The 27,337-nt window shown below is 35.3% G+C and overlaps 1 protein-coding gene and 1 long non-coding RNA gene across 2 annotated transcripts in view; one reads left to right on the forward strand and one right to left on the reverse strand.

The window, feature by feature from the left end:
• The first annotated feature begins 280 nt into the window (after positions 1-280).
• Positions 281-27,023, forward strand: LOC123874719. The gene is made up of 3 exons (XR_006797994.1): positions 281-349; positions 21,933-21,940; positions 27,013-27,023. It is a non-coding gene; the product is annotated as an uncharacterized LOC123874719 (long non-coding RNA).
• Positions 18,883-27,337, reverse strand: part of LOC123874714 (hemicentin-2) — a 329,775-nt gene continuing 321,320 nt past the window's right edge. Inside the window, exon 18 of the mRNA XM_045920196.1 lies at positions 18,883-18,895. The gene's annotated coding sequence lies outside the window, so the exon portion shown is untranslated. The remainder of the gene's footprint in view (positions 18,896-27,337) is intronic.

The following is a 27,337-nucleotide window of genomic DNA, read 5'->3' on the forward strand; positions in this document are numbered from 1 at the left end:
TAAGACTCTCTCTTCTAAGTTAGAAGAGCCTAAATTCTATGCACAAATATTTTCACTGAAATTGGATATGTTGGAGTAGTGCACAGGATTGTATACAAATCTCACAGCAGAATCTACTGTAGATTGTCTGTACGTTATGTCGCAAGTAGCTCTGGAAAATTATTATCTTTGGTACATACTGAAAATTGTTGAAGATATACTAAAGTGTCCCTAGGCTTATAAGATACATCGAATGTCTATTACCTACCAAATCTATTCCTTTTGACAAACTATAGGAATGTTTTTTTTTTTTTTAATGTGTTCCTTCCTTTTTTCCTCCAATATGGCGGTCGGAGACTGTTGTAGGTCGGTACTATGATGGCGTTTTTTTTATAGGAATGTGTTTATTGTATAGTGTTGTGTCGTCACGCAATCTGCGCAGTCAATCAAAAACCTCAAGCGTCAGTGCACTAGAGCGTCACAACCCATGACAAACTTGTGCAATGACCTCCATCAGATTAGGCAGCAAACATTTTTTTTTCGCGGGCTGTAACCTTTTTTGCTTATACTATGATATTCATTGTCCTATGTCATAACTAATACTAATAAGCTTCAGGGCCGGCGCACATATTATGGCGCAGCGCAGCGCAGGGCATTTTTCACAGTCAAAATATTATCGATATTGTCCTCATTGAAATAATATCTAAAATCAATTGTGCATCCGTGCGGATACTCGCGCATCCGCGCGCAGTCTCGTGCTCGCGCATTCTTTGGTAGAAATTCGCGTAATGTGTCACGCGATTAGAAAATTTCGCGGGCATGCTCTGCGCTGCATCCCGCCATATTATGTGCTTCGGCCCTCATAGAATAGGATTTTTATACGATACGATACGATACGATATAACAACCCCTCTGATTTAGTTCAATGGACTAGTGTGCTACATAATATTCATGTAAAATGTCGAGGTATCCGATCGCCTGTTCGTCACGACACTTCACAACACAGTTATGATTTGCACCTTTAGAAAGATAAAGAGATTGAAGATAGAGGCGAAACATGAATTGGCAACAGGCAAATACGTAGCACGGACACAATACGTCCTTACATAGATTTCTATGTCGTAAGTCGTAAACTGGAGGACGTGGTATAAGTTAACTTTATCTATTCTATTGATAAAAAAATTGTAGTAGCGTACTGCTGCGGGGTGCTAACTCAGTGATAATCACTAAACGAAAGCCATGAAACTCATTTGACAATGGTTGGTTCTACATTGCTGCTTTATTGAGTGATATTATAATATCTTTTCGTATGGAACCTTCAATAGTTTAAAAATAAATATGTCAAATGAGTTTGTTGGCTTTCACCTAATGATTATGACTGACTTAGGAATTCACCCTCATGGAATATTTTTTATCGATTCTACATACGTATAATATATAGTAATTTTGGCAAAATAATAAGCATGTCATCATCAATTTATGATCAAACCCGTGTGAAATTGACTACTCATGAAAACCGATAGAAGGGTTACGCGTCAAGTCATATGCAAATTTGGTTTGGCTGTGGGTAGCTTTCAAAGGCTAGATTTTGTTGTACAATATCCCCAGTAGACCCATAGGCCGCTTTGTGGTGAAATGATACATTGAAATGGTTGAAATTTGTAGTGATTTAGTGAGATAAATTATTTATGGAGATCGCACATGGCCACAAGACCCACAGGCAATACATTTAAGCCGTATCAGACAGAGTCAGAAGTAACGGGCGCGCCATAGAAACCACTACATTTTAATTACCATACAAATAATCGTGAATACAGGTTAAACTATTTTTTTGGTCCCGTCCACGTTGATAACCAATCTATTGTAACCAGCTACGAAATAAGATTAATACTTTGTCTTTTCGTAACCGGTTATATTAATCAAGAATTTAAGTATCCGGGTTTGTAACGGAATAAGATTAATGCCATTTTATAATTGGTTACGGTTATAGTTGGTAGGCGAGCTCATCGACTATAAAATGAAAACTGGTTTTTATTTTTAATCAATTTTATAATCAATTGACTATAAAATTTGCCAATTTGGCTATAAAATTTGTCAATTGGACTATAAATTTTTAAATCTATTTCAGCATTCATTTGATCTTTTGATTATCAATTCATGATATTGAATCTTGCAACTGATATGACCATGCAGATTCACTTTTTAGGTGTTGAAAATTGCTTTACGAACGCCACTTTATGACTCTAGCTAGAAGCAGTATACTTTTGAATGAATGAATGTAATAATAAATAATTATACTTATCTAATTATTATTACAGGTCCAACAAATGGAACCTTACCTAAGATATTTATTAACCTGGGACTTAATTTTTTTTCTTAAATCTAGATGAATAAAAAACCGCCCACTGTATTTGATGGTAGAGATAGAATAAAATACAAAAGCCGATGCGGTTTCAATAAAACCTTTTCATTTAGGAAATCCACACAATTTTTTATGATAAACATAATTAAGGTAATAAAATTTTATTAAACCTATACATAATACGTAATGCAATGCCCGGTTGTTTGTGCAGCCACGATATTGGTGTAATAAACTTGAGATACGGGCAAATATTATTGATCTTCCCCATACACTGAACCACCAGAACTATGGTATAAACTGTGCAAACTATTATAACATTTATGCTTTTGCAATAGCTATCGCTATTGCTTGGTGCTATAATAGTAGTCCTTTGTACAACTTTGTTTTAGTGGGATCCCTTTGATTTGTATTTGGTAATATTAAAATTGCTTTCCCTACAGTTTCAGAACGGAATGTCTTGAGACCCTAATACTTTTAATACTACTTATCGAAAATAATATTATGACTAATAGCTTTGTACTTATTATTATAATTTATTTTGAGAAAATGTTAAAATAAGTTTTGCCTTTGACCTTATAAAAAAAAAATACGTAGGTAGTTTTTAATTTCCTGTGAGAGAGCTTTTTTATTTTATATATTTCGGCTAAAATATTTTAGAAAGATTTTTCAACATAGTGCAGTAAAGATTTTAATATCAATAGTTTTCTATCGACTTACGAAGAGGGTTTTCTAACATTTTATTTGTGTATAATAAAATTTGTGCACTAAACTCGATAAGATAAAGTTTGTGAGAGTGAAGCCGCGTCAATTACATCGTCTCAATTCATATTATAGCTGACATTATTTGGTACCTAGACTAATAATAATTAATGACGTATAAATATTCACTTTGGCAACTATACGAGACCCGATGAACCAACAAACAAAGTATGCTAACTCATAATTTTCCCATAGTCAGGTAAAAAAATAATACACTAGAACAATTTGCAAAAACAATCTACAAATAAAACAGCGGCGTATTTCAATTAGCAATATTTGTCCATCTCATTACAGTTAAGAGCCATCGAGATAATGTATCAATTCATTAAAAGTTTAAACATTCATGGACATTATAGTAAGAGATGGAATATCAGATTTATGACACTTTTGTTCCAACTGCGGCGGCAATTTCTGATTTCAATTAAGTTTTTAATGTATGGAAATTAATCATCGGATATTTTATAAAATCGGCATGATTTATTCTTCAAGTATTTAAAAGTAGGTGGCATGAATTTGAATTACCTGTAAAGTTAAATACCGATTAATTTTTAGCTGTTATTGTATAAAAATTGCTTTAATGTCTACAAATAGGCTTTCGGGACTTCCTTAACCTATCAGCGTAGTAGTTTAGCGGTTTGATATAATATTTCCCTGTCCAAAGTGTATTATATTATGGAACTCTTATGCCTAACTTGTAACTTGTATGTTAAAAAAAATTGCTTAGTTGTGACAACGCATCAATCGATTGCGTATTAACGTGCGCTGCATTAAACCACAAGGAACTCTTACTTTTTGTGATTAATGGAAAGGGGCATGAGCCTCAGAAATGAGGACTACGACTGTAAAGAAGATCTGTGGGAGGGCACAGAATTGTCCCGTTTCACCTGAAGTGGAGGAGTCGCTACCTCAACCAAGGCACGCTGCGTCTGGGGGAAAAAATTTGCCGGGCCATATTTATTTTGCCGTATCTACTAGCTGATGCCGGTGACTTCATCCGCGTGGATTTACGTTTTTTAAAATCCCGCGGGAACTCTTTGATTTTCCGGGATAAAAACTAGTCCATGTGTTAATCCAGGGTATAATCTATCTCCATTTCAAAATTAAGCCAAATCCGTGTAGTAGTTTTTGCGTGATTGAGTAACAAATATCCAAACATCCAAACATCCACACTTTTACATTTATAATATTAATATTATTAATATGAATTAATTAGGATTAGGATAGCAGGTATATTTTTATCGTATTTCAATTTTAAAGGATTTTAATCATTGTGACTATGCATATAATAATATGATGGATACAAGTAGACGTATCATTTGAGAAGTCTCAAGTCAAAGCTGCTCAGTAGATATTAAGATTTTCAGTTTCACTTTGCTTTAAAGTTAAACATTAAATTTACTAAAGACTGAAAATTCCATTCTTTTAACCCCATTTCCTCTAACAAGCCAAGTTCACGCTAAAGCAATCTACAAAACACGTGGAATGGCAAATTGGCACCCGTTAGATCTCGGGAAATTTCTCTTACAAACGTCGTAAGAAAAATTTTCCGACTTTTAATTTTCCCATTTCACCATTTAGATAAAATTTTATCTCCGAACTTTCGACTAGAAGTTTCTATTTGCAGTCATTCAATTAGTAAACAGCAAATATTATTGATGTTTGAAAATTGTTCTCGATACGAGTACATTTCTTTTAATTTATAAAAATTATTGTTTGCTTGTTGTCACCTGTAGACGTATGTTCGTGCATCGTTTATCTGACTGAGGTTAAACTTTGTACAGTTATTGCTGACACTTTTTTGAAGGTTTCTTACATAGTAGCGACAACGTATGGTGCATGAGTCGCGTTGCAAAGTATGTGTTAACTATTTTCTAGTAAAACTTGGTTTTTGAAAACTGCTAAGTTTCTTGCCGGTTTTCAAAGGAGATTTCGCTTTCTGAACCAGTGGAAGATGACTAAATAAGTTCGACTTATTATAATAATTATTACCTGTAAATTAAGTTAACATGAAAGAAATAATATTTTATAAGTATATTATTATATGTATGTAGTCAAAATCTTATCTGATCAGTAAAACAGGTGTCAATTAAAAATTTATAACACCCTCAACAAGTGAAGGTTACTGTAACTAGAAAAGAGCTGATAACTTTCAAACGGCTGAACCGATTTTTTTTGGATTATAGCTAAGAACGTTCTCGATCAAGCCATCTTTCAAACAAAAAAAAAACTAAATTAAAATCGGTTCATTAGTTTAGGAGTTACGATGCCACAGACAGATACACAGATGCACACGTCAAACTTCCCTCTTTTTGGGTGGGGGGTCAAAAAAAAACAGAAATACTCCGAGTATCTATGTTTAAATTTCCAATTTCACTAGCATATTTTAGTAACCTAAGACCGCAAATTGTGCAAGCACGTTGAAAACTTTTCTCTTTAAAAAGCTGCGCACTAAAGTAACAGACGTAGCACGTGGAATTGCAAATTGGCAGTCATTAGCTCCCCGGAGATTTCTCTCACACAGCCACCATTTATCAAAGTAAAAGTAATTTGTATTTTAAAGTTTTATTAAAACACATTTATTTACTTAGCTAAATTGTAACCATTTTACGACCCACAACAGAGTAAATATCCCTTACAGTGGGAAGAGGAATCAAGAGCTTAGCTGAACTGCGCTCCTCCAGATTAGCTGTATTGCAAGAGATAGACATATCACACTAATTTTATAAAGGAGAAAGTTTGTATGTGTGTGTGTGTGTGTATGTTTGTTACTCCTTCACGCAAAAACTACTGGACGGATTGAGCTGAAATTTAGAATGGAGATAGATTATATCCTGGATTAGCACATAGGCAACTTTTTATCCCGGAAAATCAAAGAGTTCAACGGGAATTTTAGAAAACCTACATCCACGCGAACGAAGTCGCGGGCATCATCTAGTTATATATATTTATTGAAGTTTGATATTCTAGCCAGAGGTCTAGGGATTAGATTTTTGCGTTCACTGTAATAAATATTAAATAAGTCTAAGAGTCTATTAAATAGGTCTGAGATGTCTATAGGTACACACACTTAACAGGGCTCTCTCCGTCACTCGTTTCTACTCGTTTCATACAATCGTAGTTCCAATTTCATTTGAATGTTAAGCAACCAAAGTCCATGAAATTTTGCAGACATATTCTAGAAACTAATATCTGTGTCTGTGGTGTTTTAGATTTTTCTAAAAATATGTAGTTTTAAAATTACAGGAGCTCAAAGATTTGTATGAAAATTTTAAGACCGCGTAACTTTGAAACCGAATATTTTAACAGAAATCTGGAAAACCACAGACATAGATATTAGTTTCTAGAATATATGTGCAAAATTTCATGGACTTTAGTTGCTTAGTATTCAAATGAAATTGGAACTACGATTGTATGAAACGAGTGGAAACGAGTGACGGAGAGAGCCCTCTTAACGGTCAAACAAGCAACCAAATTTTATTTTTGAAATATCAATCTACAGTACAATAATACAGATCTGCTTTTGATTTGTTACCCTCGCCTACGGTTTTAAAACATGACGTCACAACCTCTTGCTTGGCATCTCAAAAACCAGATCAAAATCGAAAATCAAAATTAAAATTCATTTCATGTGGGTTACTAAGTAGTGTCTCTTACGGTACATCTGAGAAGAGCTGACAAGAAACTCAGTGGTTGCTGTTTTTAAATAAAAAATTACTCACCATCTTGATCAACTAGAAGACAGTTAGACAAAAATTTAACTACGATTCATTTGGGCTTTGTTAAAGTAAAACGTACCACTATTATGTACCATTTTATTCACGTAATCACTTGAGCTTGATAAAAGGCAGTCGAAATCACAAACTTTCTATTATTTATTTCTCTAGAGTATCTAAAGATTTGCGATTGATCTACTATATTCTCATAATTAGAGAACGAATTTGTGCCATTGAATTACGAAAATGTCCGTTTCCGTGACATATAAACCATCACACAATTGTCGCAATTAAAAATAATAGCCCCGAATAACGAACAAAGCCTCCCAAAATTTGGGACAAAAGTCAGCTCATTAAAATAATTTTCCATTTGGCAGTTCCATCACATTATCAAAATTAAAATGAGACTAAAATATCATAATATTTGACTAAGCAAAAAGCAGATAAAAACAATGATAAAGAAACCTTACTATCATTGGATCTTAGAGAAGCGATGGAAGGCGAAGCGATATTTTTTGTACATCTTTTAAAATATTGTAGAAATTTTAAATTAGCAAGAGTTTTCACTATCGCATACTCCTTCATGGGTACCCTACCCACCCTTCCCCTTCTTTAACTATTTGTTACTTACCCTTCTGTAACTATTTGTATTTGAAAACTTACGAGTGTGATACATCACCACGGCACGGAGGACGTCACTTGGAATCGAAATTCAAGGCAGTTGTTTTTTCTAGGTTCGGACCGCAAAGTGCTATTGAACCTCAGAAAAACCTCCGAGCTTATGACCTGGATGCATGAATTCGCTACGCTTGAACACGCTACGCATGATTTTCTTCGTGCCGCACCGTAGCCCGTCGTAGCCTTTTACTACGCCGCGCTACGCCACATTACAAGACTGCACGCGCGCCGCCCTGCCCGAGCCCGAGCTGTACAGTGACCCTGGTCCACAGTTAGAAAAATGTAATTATTATCTTTACAGTAACACAGTTATCCATACAGTATACTAATTTATAAATTGCATACATAATCTTTATTATTTCTATTCTGATTACTAATTTATTACATACATAAAAACGTAAAATAGTCAAGTGCATTAACATTTTCCTTAATAAACCTTTGAAATACTTTTTCTTGATAGAATTGCAGGTCACCATCGGCCAAGAAAAACATAATAGTCTAAAAGGCTTAAAGAGTTTCGCTTGCGAATTGGCTATAAATAAGCAGGCCGATAAATCGGCTAGGCTAGGTTATACGCCAGTTTAAATTAGGTTAATGTTAGTTACCCATTAATTCTGCACTGCACCATAGTAAAGTTATGGGCTACGGAGGTCGGCGACTACTTTATGCTACTTGATTTTGATCTAGCGGTACTTTTGTAGAGGAAAAACATTACCGAGTTTCTGGAAATGAAGCGACTATTACTTAGATTTGTAAACATTATACTATCTAAAGGATATCTTTAGCTCTGTCACTTTTACAGAAATTGAAATATTCAAAAGAGGTTTGAATCATTGATAAATAAAAGATTAAATTAATCAGCCAGTAGAATTTGTATACATTATGTTCTCAAAAGGATAATTTTAGCTCTGTTCCTGTTAGAGAAATTGAAATCTATACATATAATAAAATTGTAGAAAAGTGGTGTCTGTACAATGGAAATATTTAAAAAAAAAAGTAGCAGGGGTTGTTATTATATCGATGCCGAACCCGAAATTGTAATTAATTATTTTTTTGTCTGTTTGTCTGTTTGTCTGTGTGTTTGTGCACGCTAATATCAGAAACGGCTTATTCGATTTAGATACGGTTTTCACTAATATATTGTAGTAAGCTTCACTTAACATTTAGTGTTTATTTCATGTCAATCGGTTCATAAATAAAAAAGTTATGTCAATTTAAAGAATCACGATGAACATTTTTAACGTACAGAGTACGTACTACACGCCTCGCGCCTGAGCGTCCGTGGCTATATAAAGCGCGCTGCCCGAAAAGTCACTATTCCACGCGAACGAAGTCGCGGGCACAGCTAGTATTCAAATAAGTTTTGAATCATTGACAATAAAAGAATTCTGACCCTCATGCTTAAACCAGAATTTAGAACTTAGAAAAAAGAAATTAGGCTTTAGACTTTATACTAGCGGCCCACCCTGAGTTCGCACGGGTTGAATGACATAATATAATAAGATGTTCTTGTGGAATAATGTACCTTTCAAAGGTGAAAGATTTTTCTAAATAGTTGCAGCTGTTTCGGAGATTACACTTAACAAAAACAGAACAATATGTTCTTTCTCTGTATATAAAATATATTTAAAAAAAAAAGATTCCGACGAATTGAGAACCTCCTTCTTTTTCGAAGTCGGTTAAAAACGACAAAGGTCTTGAGTTGATGTAATGTAATGTGGTCGCCATGAATTTTAAAAACTAATTAATTTATTTGTTCGTAGGTTAGTAGTCATATCACTATGTGGACAGATGATAACAAACGCGTCGCAGGGGCCTGTAGCTGGACACAATGGCACAAGATACTGTAGAATAGAACTCTCTACTATGAACCAGGGTCCAGCGGAGGGCCAGTGTGAGAGACAACGATACGATACGACGAATTACATTATTTATCACACTATCACACTAATATTATAAAGGTGAAAGTTTGTATGAGTGTGTGTGTGTATGTTTGTTACTCCTTCACGCAAAAACTACTGGATGGATTGGGCTGAAATTTAGAATGGAGATAGATTATACTTTGGATTAGCACATAGGCTATTTTTTATCCCGGAAAATCAAAGAGTTCCCACGGGATTTTAAAAAAACTACAAGTCGCGGGCATCAGCTAGTTTGAAATAATCCAGTAGAGAGAACATCTGAAAAGACTCCTTTTACCGAGATGAATGCACTCGAAAGTAATCTCAAGCTGTGAAAGGAACTAAAGTACTTCTCAGCAATTAGTATAACGCTCTAACCTCAGTTCATCGGGTTTATTGTGAACGCGATAGCCTCGATAGACCACCGGAGAAAATTTAGTGATACTTGAAGTAATGAAGTGAAATGTTAGTGGTCTAGTCTTTAGTGAAATGTATCTTCTATAATATAAAAATGAATCGCAAAATGTGTTGGTAAGCGCATAACTCAACAACGCCTGGACCAATTTGGCCAAATCTTTTTTTTAAATGTTCGTTCAAGTTCAAGGATGGTTTTTACGGCGAGAAAAATTAGAATTATTGCTGGAAAAACCCTAAAAATAGCCCTTTTCTTTTGTGGCATCGTAGCTCCTAAACTAATGAACCGATTTTAATTTATTTTTTTCTGTTTGAAAGATGGCTTGATCGAGAGTGTTCTTAGCTATAATTCAAGAAAATCGGTTCAGCCGTTTTAAAGTTATCAGCTCTTTTCTAGTTTCTGTAACCTTCACTTGTAGGGGGTGTTATAAATCTTAAATTTACACTTGTTCAATTCGTCAATGACAATAGGGAATAAATTGTATGTTTGGCGTTTGGACAGTTTTGTATCAAATATCTCTTATCTGTTTTTTTAATCAGGGCAGTAACGAAATGGCTCAACCAAAATTGACAAAACTTTTACAAGGCGGCAGGAAATTGTACAACAATTGATTAAGCTGCTATTATTCTAGAAAATTAAAAAAATATCCATAGGCATTAAAAAACGTTGATCTTAGATTGTATCATCAATTACCATCAGGTGAGTGCTGTACTTGTATCTAATAATAATAAAGTAAGAGTAGTAAAAGTAATAAAATAGCAAATAAAAAAGTATTTAAGACAAATACCTCTTTGAATAATAAGTTTTTTAGGATTTCAGTACATTTTTAACATTAAAGGTTTTTGAATGGACTTTATCTATTATGATTATTAAGTCTATTTTTCTGTATTGTACGAATTTCTTCGCTCAAAAGCTTTTTATCAACCTTTTGTTCCAGCTACCTACCGCAAAGTCGAAAATACTCGAAAACTGAACTGAAATTTCTCCCGTATATAGGGTACATAAAGTTGCAATCGATTCAGGTGCTTGGAGCGAGGAAGTTAAATGAACATTTCCATTTGCTGCTAGTAATGAACGGTATAGTGGTTTGTATAGTACAAGAGACTCTGTACGAAATATTACAAATACACACAGATAAAATTCTTCTTTGTATAGTTAGTTAGTTATAGATCGTATAGTTGTAAAGTTTGAGACCAAATAAAAAAGAGGAAATATTTACAGTTTTAAATGCGAAGGTGTGCTTGTCTTTCTCTAGCAGACAGACAGGCACACTTTTCACGGCCGAACAGTTTGACCGATTTTGATGGGTACAAAGTTAGCTTACATCCCGGATCGACATAGTTTACTTTCGATCCCGGAAACTAAAGAGATTCCACGGGATTATTAAAGCTCCACCCGTTTTACTGATTTATTCGAAAGGTACAGACGTAGCTTGCGTCCCGGAAGTTGACATAGACAACTTTTTATCCCGGAAAATCAAAGAGTTCCCATGGGATTAAAAAAAACTTAAATCCACGCAGACAAAGTCGCGGGCATCATCTAACTACAAATCAAATAATGACAACATATCTTATGCATAGATAGTTAGATTTTTAGGGTTCCGTACCTCAGAAGGAAAAACAGAACCCTTATTTACGGAGTCTGACTCGCACTTGGCTGGTTTTTATATCTAAAGTCTAATAAATTCAATGTGATGGAAATGTAGATGACAATCCAATTTAGACCGCGTCGTCTGGGGAGCATCCTAGACGTAAAGACCCTGAAAGATTCGATTTAAAACGTAACACAATCTTTTACCTATGAAAAACAATATTTTATTTTCACTATCGTCTCTTACACTAATGAAGTAGTGTTATTACTTTACTTATTACAGACTCGAGTTCGACCGCAAAACGTAATTAAGTGCTTACATTCGATAATTATAGTCTCGATTAATAAACGGTTATGTGCATATTATTATTATAATTAAATGATAATTGCATTAATTGTTTATCAATGCAATTGTTAGGTATACCGCTGTAAATGCTTTCGTCTCATAAGGTGCAACATCTTAATATTTTTTCTGCAACGTTGAGTAAGTATACCTAAGTATGAAATTGTTTTTAACCCGCGACCCAAAAAGAGGGGTGTTATAAGTTTGACGTGTGTATCTGTGTATCTGTCTGTGGCATCGTGGCTCCTAAACTAATGAACCGATTTTAATTTAGTTTTTTTTTGTTTGAAAGGTGGCTTGATCGAGAGTGTTCTTAGCTGTAATCCAAGAAAATCGGTTCAGCCGTTATCAGCTCTTTTCTAGTTAATGTAACCTTTACTTGTCGGGGGTGTTATAAATTTTTAATTTATACTTGTAACAACTTATTTTAGTTATTTTTTTTAAATTTTTTTAAGGTTTTTAGTTTTAGGTTCATTGTTTTAATAAATTTTAAGGATTGCATATTAGTTCAGTTTAGAGATTATGTCCAACAGAATTGGTCACATTATTTCATTGATGCTGATCAAACTAGATAGAGGATGCTGTCGTAGCAGATTAACTTACTACTAATTACGCGCGAACCGACGACGCGCGCGACCGACATCAGCGTATAAGTAGAAGAATTTCAGAAATTACTTCTATCTAAGTTTAAGAATCCATCTTCCTAGATCGTTGAATTGGATTGTCTGTTCTGTCTATAAGAAACCAATAAAGCACTAACTCTTTATCGAATAAAGGAAAAGGAATTAGGTCTGAATCTTGGAAACTGAATTTATTGTCGTACGCGTAGGATTACCATGATTTTATTTCACATGAAATACCTACTGACTTTAATTACCATCATTATCATCATGGTCAACCCATCACCGGCCCACTACTGAGCACAGGTCTCCTCTGGGAATGAGAAGGGTTAACCCATAAACCACCACGCTGGCCAAGTGTGACTTTAAATTAAATTTTTAACGTAAGTTTTATATAAAAAATAGGTTTTTAGCATGATATAATTTGATTAAACCGATTTGTTATACATATTAAGTATTTTACTCACATCACAAGTGTTGTAAAATTATACTAATTGTGTTTGTATGTTGGCTTATTGATTTTTCCGTTTGTATTTCAATCACGTTGCAAAGCAAAAACACTTGCTACGTTAGCAACAACGGGTCGACGTGATTTTTTCCTGGTTATAGTTAAAACCTGGAGAGTAACGTGGGCTACTTTTTATTGCGGAAAATAATAGTCCCACAGAATGTTTTCCTGCGATCAAAGTTGCGGATATGGAAACTGGAATGGTTATTCTCTTATTCAAAATAATGTTACATGTTGTTCAAAACGGAATAAGATTTTTATGTCAATGCTTTCTCAAGACTATCCCTCTATATTGAGGGACACAAACACTTAAGGGAAAGCTACAAACTCAAGAGGTATCGAGCAAACTAATCTGGTGCACCTGCTACAAGAAAAATGTTGCCTTTACACGCCACTAGCCCGACCTTTAAGTTTCCAACTATTAAACAAACAAGAGTACGTTAAAAGTGCACTAAAAGAACGCTTTTCTACAAAAAGTTGTGCCAATATAATAATTATATTAAACGAAATGCCCTGAAATTAAGTTTTCAATATCTAATTTACAAAAATTTAATAGAGATTCTTGTAAAAATATTAGAACCTAGTCTTTCTTTTTTCTCAAGGCCATTCTATAGACATTCTTTTGTAAAATATACTTGTAGAAATCGCATGAACATTTACTACGAAGTTAAGAAGTCATAAGTAAATACACAGACATAATCAATAATAAAATCTATATGTTAGCATACAAGGATGGAGAAGAAAAAGAGGAGATATTACTTTTTAAGTTGTCGTCGCTATCGACAACGAAGGGGAACACTACAACCGTAAAATGACCCAGTTTACGAGTAGATACATAGGCACTGAATATTTAGTAGGTATTACTCAAGTAACTCCTACTGTGGAAATCTTGTGCCTAGCACGCTACGCCACTCAGTTTAAAGCTACGAGTATCACATGTTCTAACGCAGTGTTTTAATTACTTATTTAAGCATTTTACCCACGACACTGTTGCAGGGCCGATTTAGTAAGCAGCTAGAGGAGCAATGTAGGTGTCCACCCCACGCATGGGTCTGTCGTTCAGTATCATATCGGATGAATATCTGCCGGCCGATCTAGGTGGCAATCTAGTTATTTGTAACAAGTTAGTTAAACTATACAAGTATGGACCCCGTCTGTGCCGGCGCTCGCCGACATACGCACGGCACCCCCTTAGAGCGCTTTCCAGTCAGTTTTATTTGGTTTTAACAAAAAAAAACACTCCAAAAAGGCAGAACACGCCCGCCAGCTAACACTAACACAGACGAAGTCCACGCATACACTTACTAGGTGAAAACTTAAAATACCTAAAAGTCGAGTTCGAACCTATAAATTATATTGCATCGATTGCTCGCCGGTTTACGATTCATGTTTCGACCCTCGATCGTAGCTGGAGATGTATAGCATCCGATAATAAAACAGACATGTTCATTTGCTGGTAGATTTGTCGATAGAATGTAGTGGCTTCTAGTACTTGAGTCTACTCTGTGGAAAATTATGTATCTTGCCTTCTTGTAACCCCTTTATGCCTTATTAGAGGATGCCCGCGACTTCGTCCGCGTGGATTTATATTTTTATAGATCCCGTGGGGACTGTTTGATTTTCCGGGATAAAAAGTTGCCTATTTCGATTACAGGGACGCAGGCCACTTCGGTACCAAGTTTTATACAAATTGGTTAAGTGGATTGGTCTTTAGGAATCCCGCGGGAACTTTTCCTGGATAAAAGTAGTCCATGTCCGTCCCCGGGATATAAGCTAATTCTGAACTAAATTTCGTCAGAATCGATTACATTTTTGGGCCGTGAAAAGGTAGCAGACAGACAGGCAGACAGACAGATACACTTTTGCATTTATAATATTAGTATGGATTATCTCACGAAAGCACCATCTTTATTGGTAAATTAATATTGTAGTGACTCTCAGAAATAATACTGAGCAGACTTCTAATCATGCATACGTTTAGAGAAAGTTATCATTATAATCACTTCAGAGAGGATTTTTTTAAATATTTGTACTAGAAAGTTTAATTCTTTTATAAAATTTAATATCGTAACATCAACATTTTTACTCATTTCTCTTACACTTTATGCATCCTTACTAAAAAAAGTCCTAATTAACAAAAAATAACGCAACGAAAATTAAGGAACCGGTTCACGTTTTAAAGGCTAAGCTTCTTTAAAATGCAGCAAAAAGCCTGTCTGAAAAGGCTTCTTTCAAAGGCACGTCTGAACATGCCTTTGTGCGGATAATGATTTTTTTTACAGAGCGCTCATTGCATGTGTGGCCGCATTAATGAGAGATAAGCAAAACAATGTTTGCGGTTCGTAATTACGCTATACCCTAGGGGTTAAAAGGTGAATCTAATAAAAGGTATATTTTGTTATATTTACATCGTCCCGCAACATTTTTGTCTTGATATGAGTATAAAATAATTATATTTTTTCCTCGGAGTTACATACAAGATGGGACTGGTCGGTGCTTACTTTTGTATCTTCTGTGATACATAGTTTTATTGATAAAGTTATCCTTAGTAATTATAATTATATTTAATCATAGGTAAGTACCTTTACATGGCTTTGAAAACCGCGTTGAAATCCATGAAGTTATAAACGGATGAAACACGGATTGCGAGTTCGTTTGACAGTAGTTAGGTATTGTTTAAGTTGCCTTCAAACTACGGAAATATAATATAATATATAAATGTCGCTCACCCTACTTTGAAATGTCACTGTTCATACTTAGATGTAATATTATATAAGACAACTTTAGACTTTAGAAATATATTTTCATTTTAATTGGGTATTATTAAGTTATAAAATTTGGTATTACATTATAAAGTGAAGCATAAAAAGCTATCTCCGAACGATGCGGGCTTATAATTGAATTCCCAATGCCGCAGACTACCGCTGTATAATGTCATTATTATCGGACATTTTTTTTAATTTTTTTCATGCAATTCCTTTTTTTAACCCCCGACCAAAAAACAGGGGTGTTATAAGTTTGACGTGTGTATCTGTGTATCTGTGTATCTGTCTGTGGCATCGTAGCGCCTAAACGAATGAACCGATTTTAATTTAGTTTTTTTTGTTTGAAAGGTGGCTTGATCGAGAGTGTTCTTAGCTATAATCTAAAAAAATTTGTTCAGCCGTTTAAGAGTTATCAGCTCTTTTCTAGTTTTCTTGTAGAAAAGAAGGTTAGATAACCGTTAGGTTCTTAATATTATGTCAATAGACAAATGTCAAGCTGTTAAGATGGACGTTGCCTAAATACATAATTATTTATTTGAAAATGATGTTTTGGAAAACTCAAATACTTTGGATCGTCGGGGGTGTTATAAATTTTTAATTTACACTTGTTAGGGTATTTTTTTAAAAGTGGTTTCTATAAAAAATAAGAGCTTTGATAGATTGTGATCCCAAATGAAACGGGACGAGGGCAAAAGAAGAAGAAGAAGAATATGATGTATTAGTTACCTTCACCACGTAAAGCTTTTAAACGTATTGTTATTTTGTTTTAGTTTTATCCCCGTATTCCTTAGTTTTACAATAAACATTTTCAAAAGAAAATTCAAAGCGTATACCGCTACTTGGAGATTAAAACGTTGAAGACATTATTGAAGCTGTGCTCTATGTACTGGAAAATAGGAAAATTATCCCTCCTTGAGATAACAGGCTAGAGTTCAGAGAAAATTGTTTGTATTGAATAACCTTTAAAAGTATGCAATACTCCTAGTTTGTGAAAATGCCACTGAAATAAGCTTCTTTAAACTATAATTAATTATTATTAGACTAGTGTAATGCAATTATTGCTTAGAAGCGACTATTGTACATTTTATATAGTAAGTAAATATCAAAGAAGATCAATCACACAGGCCAGATAGACCCTTGAGGAGGTGCATTTTTCAGTACTGGAAATGCAACTAAGTGACGCCAGCAGCATCAGGTGCACCTTAAAAAAGGTGCACCAGCGTATACGAGACAGACCGACAGAGTGGAGCGAAGTCAAGAAATGGTGTCTTTTTCGACAACAACTTACACTAAACTTTATTTACTTTGGCATTAAAGTGGCGGCGCTTGGTGCACTCAGACGAGCCGAAGTGCAAAGCGTTTGAGTCTTTTGTTTTGTTTATAGTTATAGGTATACTACTTACAACCGTATGTCAACTATAAAGCTGAGTTTAAGCAGCTCTGCTCCATTCAGTCTGTAGGCGCCTCACCTTAGGGATGCGTTTTTGTTTCAGCATACTAGTTGCACAAAGTAATGCACAAACATTCACACCTCACTTAGTAAATACCTACCCAGCTTTTGACTTGCTTTCCTTTTTATGCAAGTTTATCGAACAAGGTTACAGATCGCACTTTAATGCTAATGGTAACAATTTCTGAAAATTCTGAGTATAGGTCCATAGACGGTATTAAATCAAAAAATTAAAGGTGAACAGCCATCGACTGACAATGGTGTAAAGGGATCTCGACCCATTGTCCGACCGGACGAGGCCAATCCAGTATTATCTATAGAAATCTTTGTCCTCGGGCCTCTACGCAGATATAGGAATGAACGAAGAACAATTATTTGCCTTGTAAACATGATTAATTGAGGCAACTAAAATTGAACACGCATTTTACAGAAATATCAACTCAAATTCAACGTGGTAGAGTATGAATTTCCATGAAGGATTACCTCCGTTAGCCAGTTAGATTTGGAGTTATTGTCAACGGATGCGAATTACCCTGGGCACCTAGGGTGCTATTGTTTTGATTGGTATTTTACTGTCAAATAATGATATTGCTGTTAAATAAAATTATACTACCTACTAGATAATGATTGCGATTTCATCAGTGTGGAATTAGGTTTTTAAAAATCTCGTAGAAACTCTGTAATTTTTCGGGATAAAATGTAGCGCACTTGTGTAATTTTTCAGGTCTTTTTGTATCCATTGAAAAAATCACGTCAATCTATGGCTCCGTTGCGCCGTGATTGAAGAATAAACTTACAAACAAACACACATTCACATTTATAAAATTATTATTAGAAAGGATTGAAATAAATGTAGAGCCTTAAACTTTAAAGCTAAGATAGCAATCGTTCTTTGCAATTAATTGTTTCCGGTCCAATCTAATTTATTATTACAATTCTAGTGAAACTCAATTTTTTAAATAATGCTTTTTTCATTACCATAATATAAAACTAGTACGTACAACAAACTACATAATTTCAACATACAAATCACGCACTAGATTATTTTCATAATAGCAAAGCGAATCAAAATTACCACCCGTATAATTAATTTATATCTACCCTGTACGAAACCTATATTCGTTCGACCCAAAACCTTTATTACGGCAATAAAGTTCACAATCCTTTGGTTTTATCGTTACAACTAACATACTGATTATTGCACTCATATTACTACGGAATAGAGTTCAAAACTGTCGTAATTTATAAATTCAAGTGGCACTCATGTCTTTATTTAGTATTGCCAACGCTATAGGGACAAAGGTGTTAATTAGACCTAGAGGTACTCGTACGTGTTTGCTCATGTACGTGTTTATTCGTTAGTATGAAAAGGTATTTTGTTTGCCCCTTATTAAGGATGATTGTGGGTATTCGTAATTCGGGTAACTATTTGATCAATTTTAATGTTATTCACACTGAAAGGTCTTTGAAAGTTGTTAATGTTGCGGAATTTACTACAAGTTGTTTCCGTTAGCCCTCGTGCGTTGTAGACGAACAATAACAATTAATCTATTGTTTTAAACAGGAAAACAACTACAGAAAACTTGTGGATATTGAAATATTGTACCTAAAGTAACTAATTAAAATCGCCTTAGTGAATTATTGTACCTAACGTAGCTTAAACTGAATTTTTAATTAAATTCCTGGACTGCCTTTACAGAGTCGATTAGCGACAAAAAAAATTACTTGGTCAGCTTCATTAATTTTTATGGACACCTCACGCTTGACCAAAATACTGACTATGCCAAAACTGTCCCAGTAAAAAAACCATACCTAGGTAGGTACCGTATAATTTCACTGGCTTTTGTTATTGTTCAAAAGTTATCACATGACCATCTATGAACTTACCTTTTCGTTATACTTGCGACTTAGTATTAACATTTTAATTACATTTAAGGGCCTCTTAAATAAGTCTGGATTCTCCGGGTGTTCCTTACATCTGCTAATAAACAACAGTTGCCCTAGCAGGGTCTCCATCAAGACTTAAACTGAATCTAGGACATCTAATCCAATTGACAATAATTTATTAATCTTTAAACATCCTTAAACTCCGAAGCTTGTGATTAGAAGATTGTGAGGTTAGTGGTTTAAGCTAACAGTTTAAATACTGTACACCACTATATAAAGTTATCTTCAATCACACCCTCGATAATACTATGAATGATAATATATTATGCGATAGTAAATATAAAGAGTAATATTTTCACCATTTTCGTGGGTGGTTTCGTGGGTGTGGATTTGTCGTCGAACTATGTAGTTTTGTAAAATTTCGATTTTATACGTTTGCGGCTTACTTAAAAGTTTGTAAAAGCATATCAAAATCATCTCGTTTTTTTCACTATCTTAAAAATTCGCATTTTCTGCAGGACAATTCCCACTTTTTTCACCCGTTGTGTCAACCCTACATCCAGACATTAAAAGCTCGTTGCTCCGTGCGATGCGTCGACGGCGGAAATTTATGCAACCGCGCGAGTTAACGTCGGGAAAATTACTACCTACACTTAACTTCCGGGAGAAAATATGACACAATTTTTGTGAATATCCACGGATTGTACAATAACTTATCCATTTTTTATAGCTCAAGCCGCTAACGAGTTGTGCCACCTGATGGTAAGTGTTAACACGTGCCATCAGTATCACTATACTATGCTAGTATTACTATGCTATCTATATATCTTCATAAAAAGCAGTTGGCCTAGTGATTGTCGTCAGATCCCGGCCACGCAACTCTAATTTTTCGCAGTTAATACATAGTTGCTTTTTAAAATCACTTGCTTTAACAATGAAAGAAAACATCGTGAGCAAACTTGTATGCCTGAGAGTTTTGCCATAATGCCCTCAAAGGGGTGTGAAATCTATCAATCCGCACTGGGCCAGCATGACAGACTATGGCCTAAGCCCTTCTTATTCTGAGAGGAGACCCGTACTCAGTAGTGAGCCGGCGATGAGTTGACCATAATGATGATGGTTTATATAAAACACTTTTGTAAAATGAGATTTCTGAACTTGGAAGGTACTATCAAGTATTCCGTGATACTTGTGCCATCTATTGTCCGTTCATCGTAACTTGACGAGTAAGCAATTATGTTGACACCAATGCAAATCACACAATAATAACCCCTAAGTTCTACCCTTAGAACTTAGGGGTTATTATTGGGGTGCTTATTTCCTATAACGGCCCAATAGCTCATCGGTTGAGAAGTGGACTGAATTCCGAAAGGTTGGCGCTTACAACCCCACCCGTTGCACTATTGTCGTACCCACTCCTGGCACAAGATTTACGCTTAATTGGAGGGGAAAGAGGAGTATTGGTCATGATTAGCATAGCTAATATCCTTTAATAAAAAACAATGGTGCCAACATAATACTCACCCGTCAAGTTACGATAAACGGACAATATCAACTTCACAGTCCATCGAACTTGAAAAATAGTGAGAAGTTCTTAAAATAGCTCCATAATGAGAGATGTCAAAATTGTATCCAACACCAACATTTTAGACAGACTAATTTGCATCTACCATTGTTTGGTAGGAAAACAACAATAGCTTGTTGTTTGGACAGTGATCGGGAACAGAATGCTATCGGTTGCTGCTTGCCACTCGATATTGGCACGTCTAGATAAGTTTGCTTTTATCTGGTTAATGTGGAATGGTTTGCGTTTTGTCCTTGTTTCGTCCATGGCATCAGATAAAAGTAATAGATTTTCCTAGGTACTTTATTTAGGATTGGAATTTAACGGCGGACCTACAGTTCGGTTCTCATTTGAATATTATTAACCAATCAAACCCAATGTAATTTTATAGACACGTTTTAGAAACTAATATACATGTCTGTTTTAAGATTTCCGAAAAATAACTAGTTTAAAAGTAGCACGTTTCAATATTTGTTTGTAATTAGCTCATGACTTGTTTTGCTAGATTTATCGTTTGAAATTTACGCATAGTTATTTTTTTTATGCTGTGAAAAATTCAATAAAATACACGACGCCACCGAAAAAATTGAAACTCAAAATCGTTTTTTAAAAATAGTTTTCGTTTTTGAAACAACATTGCGTTTCGTCTTTTAAAAGTCAATGGCAGTTAAATATAAGACAGTGCAATTTTTGATATATCTACTTATTAAAAATTTAATTCGGAATTTCATTCAATTATTGTAGGTCAGAGACACAAAATAGAATTTTGTTTCAGAAGTCAATAAAATTAGACCTACTTGTGTTTTTCAAGACCCAATGTACGGTATGTCTGTGTGAGCCTTACACCTCTCAATATCGGTAGATATTAAAAGAGCATAGGTTCTAGTACGTTAAATTCATCAGGCGCAATCGAATACCGATTGTTTCGGTATTATTCGGCAACATCGAGCTAACTGGGCTGGGCTAGTGTATAGAGATTGTTGGGCTGCACGTATCGATAACTGTGTAGTATATTGCAGGTTAATTTAAGCCCATCTCTATTTTAAATTATCCTGCATCGTGGTGACCACCACTGTCCATGTAACTGGGTTTTTTATTGTTATTTTTACCTTTTTATGTATCCATGTTAACGATTTAGCTTACAGCTTAGGTATATTATTTTGCGAGCCTATGTAGCTAAACGTGATTATGTTGAGAGTGCAAGCAAGTAATGTGCTGGAATTACGGGGCTCAGTGCGAACTTAATTAAAATTGAGTTTCTTATCCAAGAAAATTATTCCATAATGCCTGCAGCAAAATGCTATGGTATTATATTCATAATATTACGAAGTTTATAATGTTTCTAATAAGGCTTTTTTTATCGATTTTCCTTAAGAGTATTATTTTATTGTATGCGAGTAAATATTGTGTTGAAAAATTATGAATAAAAGTAATGAAAGAATTGAAATTCAAGGGAGCAAAAATTTAATAAGTAATAAATAAATTTGATTGATTGATTATAATGATGTATTTTCATTGAAGTTAGAATATTTTATATTTGAATTTTTAGTCATACTAGATGATGGCCGTGACTTCGTCCGCGTAAGGTTTTAGGTTTTTAAAAATCTCGTGGAAAAAAGACTTAAGTGGGTAGGTATCTAATAATATGGGAAATTCTTTGATTTTCTTGCATTTGAAATGCCGATGAAGCCTTTTCGCCTTGAGATTCAGCCATTATGAAAAATTGAACATTGCAAGACATTGGGCTATTTATTTAAATGCTTTTTAACAGTATTTAAATAAAAGCTTGCACGAAAAATCAGCAAGCAACATTTTAATAATAAAACACTAAAAACGCTTTGAGGGACGTTGGCACCATAATATAATGTCATCGCTTTTGCTATAAACTTCAAAGACGTAAAGCAGCTGAAAAGCGTTTTATCTCTCTGACCTTTAGCAGTGTGGTATGTAGATGTCTAAAGCAAAATTTTTCTCTGTTTTTTAAGGTAAGACCTCTTTAAGCTGTGTACCAAGAATGATCTTGATAATAATTATAGTTGTGAAGCATAAACTAAAATTAGAAAAATAGGGCAAATAATAATAATCTATGTGTATTCTCGCTCCGAATTTCTCGCTGATTCTTCTCAGGGAGGGTATGAAAATTATTCTATGCTTTAACTTATTAACTTTTATTAACTCAAAAAAGATGATGAATTTGCGTGCAAACATTTCCATATACTCCGACTTCCTTTCTTACTCTGAGAAGAGACCCGTACTTGTAGTGGGCAGGCAATAGGTTGATCATAATTTTAAAATAGCCCTGCATGAGAATAATTTGCGTGCAAACATTTTCCAAATACTCCGGAGTTACGAGGTAGCATACCACAACGCTTCCCATACCTGCACAGACCGCGATCCTTTATTGTGCCAGTGACAAACTACATCAGACATTTAATAAAAGCAACGTTGAGAAATGTCCCTGCGACGTCCGGCCCTTTGTTACGCGGGCGAGTTGTAAATGCGCTAAGGATATTTCTCTTAGCGGTGGAAAGTGGCCTCAAGTAAATATAAATACATCTGCTCGGGCAAACATTGCAGTTCACAAATACTCTCTAACCAACGATCTCTGTAAAATATAATCAGATTTTTTAACCCCCGACCCAAAAAGAGGGGGATGTTATAAATTTTATGTGTGTATCTGAGTATCTGTCTGTGGCATCGTAGCTCCTAAACTAATGAACCGATTTTAATTTAGTTTTTTTGTTTGTTTGAAAGGTGGCTTGATCGAGAGTGTTCTTAACTAAAATCCAAGAAAATCGGTTCAGCCGTTTGAAAGTTATCACCTCTTTTCTAGTTACCACCTCTTTTCTAGTTACTGTAACCTTCATTTGTCGGGGGTGTTATAAATTTTTAATTTACACTTGTAAGTCGATGGAATTCTGTCCTTTGACAGTAGTCATTTTACACAAAGGGTGGCGGACAGGGCTACCATCTGAAGTTAGATTTTGCCCCACGTCACCCAAAATCCCTGTCAGCACAAAAAACCCTAATCCGCTTATTTTGTTAGTCGTTTTGCCCTAAAACAGAGCGAAATCTCCAAATTTTTCATTGAACGTTAACTGGAGGTCCGACCATAATCTCTTTGCCTCGCAAATTGTTATCAATAAGGTCTAACACTAAAATGTACCTACTTTATTTCGAGTCATACACAGAAGGTTTTTCGGACCTATCTTTCGATTCATATTAGAGATTTGGGTCTGCATTTCTATTCCAGTTTTTTGTAAGTAAAATAAAAATACAGGACATAAAGAGCAAATTGCATGGGCGGTTCATTTACTTCCAAATGACAACTGTTTTGCCTTCTTTCCACGTATCGCTAGCCAATTATCTAGCACACACCGGACGATACACGGTTTTCCTAAATAGCCTACTCGGGTCTCGGTCCACAGACAAAAGCACGTGTAGGTAATAAATGCAAATTGGGTGAGCCTCCCAATACTGCGTAAAGTTGGTACACGTTTCCATTACTGTGCTACCTATTTTCATAGATTGGAATATATTTTGAAGGAAATTTGAAGAAGATATTTTTATTAATAGTGAAATAAACTTTGTGAGGAAACCTGCATGGTTAAGAGTTCTCCATAATGTTCTCCGAGGTGTGTGCATTGTGCAGTATGCCAATTCGCACTTGGTTAGCGAGCGGACTGTGACCTAAACCTTTCTTATTTTGAGAGGAAACCCGTGCTTAGTAGTGAGCCGGGCTGATCATAATGATGACGAAGATTTTTATTTTATTTTTGGTTCTCCTATGGTCCTTCCTTGAAAAAACTTAGCTGGGTTTGTGTATTTAATCCTTACTTAGTCTATGAATTGCGCAAACCGCCATGTTGGAAGTTCAGATGGTCTACTTATTTTGCTTACTGTACTCGCAGACTTCCAGCTTAATGGATCCATGACTTCAAGGAGGTGACGGACGTAAGGAAGAAGTAAGATAGGACTTATCCTTAACTAAGATCAGAATAACACACATTTATTTTTTCAAAATAATTCAGAATTTCATGTTATCGTGTAATAACAATGGAACCATACACTTACATCCTTTTACGGCACGCTCGTTCGCCAGGTATTTTCGTCCATTTTATCAGTTCTGCGCATTGTTCACTTTCGGAGATATATTGCCAGAATAATTGCTTGTATCATTTCCGTAACGTGGAGGGAATTTGAATTTTTACTCGAATACTTCTCCTACAGAAGTTCTAATACAAGGAACTGTATCTCTTATATTGCCGTCATTTTGTTAAAAAGTGGCTAACTCCAAAAAGTAATTTTTGAATTATTTCAAAGGTTGATGAACTTTGAAAAACTACCGTTTCAAAAGTATGTTCCAGTAGGCTCAAACTAAAAATGATCTTAAATCCTTGAATTAACTTTACATTCTTTTTAAGATTTTGACTTTACAATGCTGTATTGTCAAGTCTTGACATTTTTATTTGACTTGACAATACAGCATTGTAAAGTCAAAATCTCCTGAGGATGCTCCGGTGTCGGGGCGAAACGTGCGTCGAGAGTAGTGGAAAAGTCTTGTGTGGTGGTGCATGTGAGTGGTGGTGGCAGTGCTTGCTTGGGAGCTTGGCTTTATTGCTTGGTTGGGGAGGTAAGCGGTGCTTAGCTTGTAACTGCATGTTTGACCATACAGATTTTTTCTGTTGGCGGATTATAGCAAAATAATTTTAACTGTTTCTTGCTAAACATGAACTTCCGCAAAGTAACGCCTGATTCTATCCAGACATTTTTTATTCAAAATTCATACATTTTTCCTCAAAACTTACTTTTTGGAGAGTAAAAGTACTTGGGGTGCTAGTGTTCTACACTCACAGTAAATCACTCCATGCTTGGTGGCTGGCTTTTCCTGCATGCTTAGCAGTGGTAGGGCGAGTGATGCATATCGCATGCTGCACGTTGTACCGTACACCTTTTTCAGTGGATTGAAGCAAATTAAGCTTGTATTGATAATGCGCACAGAGTTTGAATAGATAGTTAGAATTTTTATCAAGGACGACGACGCCTCACGTCAGGTCTGCCGGTGTGCATGACCCTTAAACGCGCCTTCGTATGACAAGAAACCTACTACCAAAGCAAAAGTCGAAAGTTAACAAAATAATCACTAGAGCAATATATTTCTTCAACTCAGTATAGATATTACCTAGATATCTATTGTGGTACCAGTAAGAAGGCAGAGATATTTTACCGTAGCAAACAGAAACGATTTTTCTTAATGACTGTTGCTGTACCTTTTATATCGTAGGCAATTATCATTACCAGTTGCGGTATAGAGGGGATTATTTCAACATATTCGAGGCATCGTACAATAGTACGCGCACAATAATCTGAAACAAACAAAGGTTGGTAATGATCATTAGTCGTTATCGCGCGCTACGGGACGCTATTTTAATCACTGTTAATAAGTAGGCTTTCGGTAATGATGACGTGTTAGATGCTTTTGAATGAAAAACTGGCCAAGCCGTCATTTTGCACGATAAATAACAAACTACAGTGGACCCCCTGTAATACGGCGGCCCCTGACTAATCCGGCACCCCCTGTAATCCGACATGCTATTATTATTTAATTTACTAAAGACATACTTAGTGAAGTATGATTTGTACTTCAGAGTATCTATAACATAATATACCCAGAATCCTATTATTGGATCTGTAATTTGTCGGATTACAAGGTACTCTTTTGTAAAAAAATCCGGACTATAGGGGGTCTTAGGCAGTACTCTATAATCCGACAAATTCGATAGTTCGACAATGTCCTGCAAAACGTTTGTCGGATTACCGGGGGTCCACTGTATACAAATAAAAAAAATAAAAATCTGTTTTAGAATGTACAGGTAAAGTCTTTTCATAATATGTTATCCCACTTGGTATAGTTATCTTACTTTGAAAATTGAAAATACTAATTCACACCTTCACCTCTTTAGCTCAAAAAGGGCGCCTTTGTTGCTCAAAACCAGTGAGCAAAAGTCGTTTTTGCTCACCTAGTGAGAAAAAGTGTTTTGAATTTCCGCCGTCATTGAAATTCGCACACAAGAATTGCTAGGTTTAAAAAGGTTTTTTTTGAGTTTGGACCCAATTTTTAAGATGATTAATTCGAGTTTAGTTTATAACTAGCTGATGCCCGCAGCTTCGCCCGCGTGGATTGGTCAGATCCCCTGCAGCATCAGGATTGAAGAGTTGGAATCCAAATTTTTTATGAAACAATGTCGCAAAGTTTCTATATCGATTAAAAAAGAAATGACGCAAATCGGTTCAGAAATCTCGGAGATTTCGGTGTACATAGGTAGAAAACCACAATTCCCTTTTTGAAAGTCGGTTAAAAAAGTAGCCTATGTTACTCCCTGGTCAATTCTCTACTTGTCTGTGAAAATCCCGTCAAAATCGGTTCAGCCGTTCCGAAGATTAGCCTTTTCAAACAGACAGACAGACAGACAGATAGACAAAAATTTTAAAAACGTGTGATTCAGTTAAAGTATTGTTCAAATAACCATATGACCTTAATATGCGGTAGTTATTTCGAAATTACAGACAGACACTCCAATTTTATTTATTAGTATATATAGATTTGATGGTAGCAATGTCAATAACTACAGTTCGCGATATGTCGACATGGCAGTGGGGGTGGGAGCGCCGCGCGCTAACTCGGTGCGGGATAGCGCGGGTCATGTGCGGATGTGCGGGGCATCGCCCCCGCCTCATACCCGGATTGCCATCTCGAGCTATCGCGTACTATACGTTTGTTTGAAGCACTCTATGAATAAATC

Source organism: Maniola jurtina, chromosome 19, assembly GCF_905333055.1.
Source record: "Maniola jurtina chromosome 19, ilManJurt1.1, whole genome shotgun sequence".
Taxonomy (NCBI): domain Eukaryota; kingdom Metazoa; phylum Arthropoda; class Insecta; order Lepidoptera; family Nymphalidae; genus Maniola; species Maniola jurtina.